Source organism: Dipodomys merriami, unplaced genomic scaffold, assembly GCF_024711535.1.
Source record: "Dipodomys merriami isolate MVZ:Mamm:240054 unplaced genomic scaffold, mDipMer1.0.p SCAF_734, whole genome shotgun sequence".
Lineage (NCBI taxonomy): Eukaryota > Metazoa > Chordata > Mammalia > Rodentia > Heteromyidae > Dipodomys > Dipodomys merriami.
Genome location: NW_027206329.1, coordinates 496,786 through 501,429, shown reverse-complemented (window position 1 = coordinate 501,429; position 4,644 = coordinate 496,786).

The following is a 4,644-nucleotide window of genomic DNA, read 5'->3' as shown; positions in this document are numbered from 1 at the left end:
TCTGAGTTCTTGATCTGCAAGCATCTTGGCCACTCTACTCCTGGAGAATAACAATTATTCAAGTGGAAAAGAAGTATCTAGAATGATTCTCCATTAGAGATGCTGGTGTTTGAAAGACTGCGAAAAAAATACTTCAGTCTCTAAAAAAATATAACACTCACAGTGGAACCTCTGAATTTGTTCATTGATGGTCAGTATCTAGGCTTGAACTCAGAACCTGGGCTTTGTCCCTCAAGGCTAGCACTCTACCACTTGAGACACATCTCCACCTCTAGCCTCTTTGGCAGTCAATTGGAGTAAGAGTCCATGGATTTTCCTATCTTAGCTGGATTCGAATAACGATCCTCAGATCTCAGCCTCCTGAGTAGCTAGGATTACAGGCTTGACCCTGTGATGGCTAATTGAAATTTAATGATACCTACTACCAGAGATGGTAGTTAAGGCATTTACATCCACCACAAAAGTCCAAGTTAATTTCAGCTATGGTTTCTCCAACACACTTAAGAGAAAGATCAATAGAGATCTATCATTAAACCTTAATAGTAGAATTCAAATACTCTTGGCTTATATTATTTTTTTTACTTGTGAGAATACCACACAAAGGAGTTACAATTACATGGGCAAGATCTTGGTTTATTTTGAGTCCTGCTAAATCCTAGATGTCCAGAGACAAATCCCAAAATACAAGTGTTAGGAGGTCAGAGACAGGAGAGTTCCCTGAAATTGCATTAAAATTAATATTAACAATAGTATCATTTGACTACCAATCTAACAAGTACACTTAATATAATTTTTTCCAAGCCTTACCATTTCCTAACAATTGGACCAATGTCATTATTTCTCATGGAGGCATAGAATCCCATTGTGTATATATACCACATTTTCTTGATCCATTCATCTACTGAGAGGCATCTGGGTGGGTTCCATATCTTACTTATGGTAAATAATGCTGCAATAATAAACATAGTCATGCTGGTAGCTTTAGTGTGGTCTTGTTTGTGATCCTTTGGGTAAATGTCCAAAAGTGGGATTGCTGGCAAATAGGGGAGCTCTATGTGGAGTCTTTTGAGGAACCTCCATATTGCTTTCCAAAGTGGTTGAACAAGTTTTCACTGTCACCAATGTTCACTTCTCTCCGCATGCCCTCAAGCATCTGTTGTTATTAGAGTTCTTGATTATTGCCATTCTAACTGGGGTGAGGTTGTATCTCTATGCTGTTATGATTTGCATTTCTTTTATGGCTAGACAGGTTGAACATTTCTTCATATGTCTATTGGCAATCCTTCTTCCCTCTTCAGAGAAGTTTCTCTGTAAGTCTTTAGCCCATTTATTTATTGGGCAGTTGTTTCTTTGGAGATTTGTTCTTGGGGAATTTAATTTTTTAAGTTCCAGGTATATTTTAGATATGAGTCCCTTGTTGGTTGTATGGCTAGTGAAGATCTTCTCCCAATCTCTGGCCTTTTTATTGATCTTGCTATCTATGTACTTGGCCATGCAGAAGCTCTGCAATTTTGTGCAATCCCATTTGTTCAATCCTTCTTTGATTTGTTGTGTTTCTGGGACTCAATTAAGAAAATTTCGTCCTGTGCCAAGGAGACCTAGTGTTTCTCCTATTCCATACTGTAATGTTTTCAGATTGTCTGCTTTGATTCTGAGGTCTTTGATCCATTTGGAGTTGATTCTGGTGCAGAATGATATATAAGAATCTAGCTTTCATTTTCTACAAGTAGTTAACCAATTTTGCCAGCACCATATACTGAAGAGGCTGTCTTTCTTCCATTCTATATTTTGAGCTCTGTTATCGAAGATTAGTTGGCTATAGGTCTGTGTGTTCATTTCTGGGTTTTCAATTCTGTTCCATTGGTCCTAAGGTCTGTTCTTGTGCCAGTACAATGCTCTTTTGATTACTAGGGCTTTGTAGTAGAGTTTGAAATTTGGTATTGATATTACTCCAGCCCTGTTCTTTCTGTTGAGGATTGTTTTTGCTATTCGGGGTCTTTTACTGTACCATATGTATTTTTGGATTGGCTCTTCTAATTCCTTGAAGAATGAGGTTGGAATATTGATAGGTATTGCATTGAATTTGGAGATAGCCTTCGGAAGTATGGCCATTTTCACGATGTTGATCTTTCAAATCCAGGAGCATGGGAGTTTTTGTCACTTTCTAAGTTTTGATTTCCTTTTTCAGGTTTTCAAAGCTTTCATCATAAGTGTCCTTCACTTCATTGGTTAAGTTAATTCCTAGGTATTTTATTTTTTGTGGGGCTATTACGAATGGAATTGCTTTTCTAATTTCAGCCTCACTTTTTTCATTGTTGGAATACAGAAAAGCAATTGATTATAGAGGGTTAATTGTATACCCTGCTACTTTGCCAAATTTTTGAATCAGCTTGATTAATTTGATAGTTGTGTCTGTGGGATTCTTTAATCACAATATCATGTCATCTGCAAAGAGGGAGAGTTTTACTTCTTTTTTCCCTATTTGGATCACCTTTATGTTTGCATATAGTCTTATTTATAGCTAGGCATTCTAATACTAGATTGAAGAGAAGTGGAGAGAGTGGACATCCTTGTCTCGTTCCTGAGTTAAGAGGAAATATCTTTAGTTTTTCACCATTAAATAGAATCCTGGCTGTTGGTTTGTCATATATAGCCTTTATTGTATTGATGAATGTTCCATGGATTCCTAATTTATCTAGAACCTTCATCATAAAGGGGTATTGGATCTTGTCAAATGCTTTTTCTGCATCTATTGAGATAACCATGTGGTTCTTATCCCTGCTCCTGATGATGTGATAAATTATACTAATTGATTTCCGTATATTGAACCAGCTTTGCATCCCTGAAATAATCCTGTTTTATCTTGGTGTATGATTTTTTGGATGAATTGTTGATGTCGATTGGCCAAAATTTTGATGAGAAGCTTTTCATGAATGTTCATCCAAGAAATAGTTCTATGGTCCTTTTTCTTTGATAAGACCCTGCCCGGTTATGGGATGAGGGTTATGATGGCTTCATAGAATGAGTTCCGTATTAAACTTTCTCTTTCAATTTCATTGAAGAATTGGAGGGGTATTAGTGTGAGTTCTGCTTTGAAGACCTTGTAGAATTCCGCTGTGAAATCATCTGGAACTGCACTTTTGTTAGAAGAGAGATCTCTTATTACTGTTTATATTTCAATGCTTGATATGGGCCTGTTAAGGTGATTTAACTTATCTTGGTGTAGCTTTGGCATGTCAGTATTTGCTATGAAAAGGTCCATTTCTGCCAACTTCTCAATGTTATTAGCATAAAGTTTTGAGAAGTATTCCCTTAAAATGTTCTGAGTCTTGGTTGTTTCCCTGGTGATGTTTCCATTCTCATCTCTGAGTTTATTTATTTGGGTATGTTCTTTTCTTTTTCTGATAAAATTTGCTAAGGGTCTGTCAATTTTGTTAATTTTTTCGAAGAACCAAATCTTTGTTTTGTTGATTCTTTGTATGGCTTTTTTTATTCTAATTCATTTAATTCTGATTTAAGTTTAATTATTTCTTTCTGTCCATTGGGTTGGGGTTTATCCTGCTGCTCTTTTTCAAGGAGGCTCAGTTGTCTCATTAAATTGTTGGTTTCAGATCTCTCAAATATGTCGATATAGGAACTCAGAGCTATAAACTTGCCTCGGAGTACTGTCTTTGCTGTGTCCTAGAGGAGTTGGTAATTTGTGTGCTCATTTTTGTTGAATATCTTGAACATTTGAATTTCATTTCTAATCTCTTCCATGACCCACTCATGATTCAGCAGTGTCTTGGTTCAGCCACCATGTGTTACAGAACTTTCTTAATGGCTTTTGGTGTGGAGTCCTACTTTTAATCCCTTGTGGTCTGAGAGAATGCAAGGTATAACTTCAATGTATCTGAATTTGGACAAGTTTGCTTGTGGCCTAAAATGTGGTCTATTTTGGAAAATGTTCCATATGCTGCTGAGAAAAACGTGTATTCTGATGCTTCTGGGTGAAATCTTCGGTAGATGTCTGTTAAATCTAGTTGATCTGTGTAGTTTTTTAGATATGGGGGTTCTTTGTTGAGTTTTTGCCATTGATCTATCTAGTAGGGATAGTGATGTGTTAAAGTCTCCAACAATTAATGTCTTTGGATCTATGTGGGATTTGAGGGAAAGTTGGGTTTCTTGGATAAATTTGGGTGCTCTGTTGTTTGTTGAATACATATTTAGAATTGTAATATCCTCTGAAGGAGAGATACATTAATTAGTATGTAGCAACCTACTTTATCTGTTCTCACTAATTTTAAAGTGAATTCTATTTTATCTGATATTAGGATTGCAACTCGTGCCTGTTTATGGGGGCCGTTTGCTTGGTAGATTTTGTTTCAACCTTTCACATTGAAAATGTGTTTGTTTTTATGGGCAAGATGTGACTCCTGAAGGCAGCAGATAGAAGGTTCTTGCTTTTTAATCCAACTAGACTGTCTATGTCTCTTAATTGGAGAGTTAAGTCCATTAATGTTGAGAGATATAACTGAGAAGTATTTGGGAGTTTCCGCCATTTTATCCACCTTCTTGGGGGCTGTGGTAACTGGGTTCTTTCTATGGTACTTGGATTCTCAGGTTGGCTGCGGTTTCTTGGCCTTTTTTGTGGTCTTGTTGGTT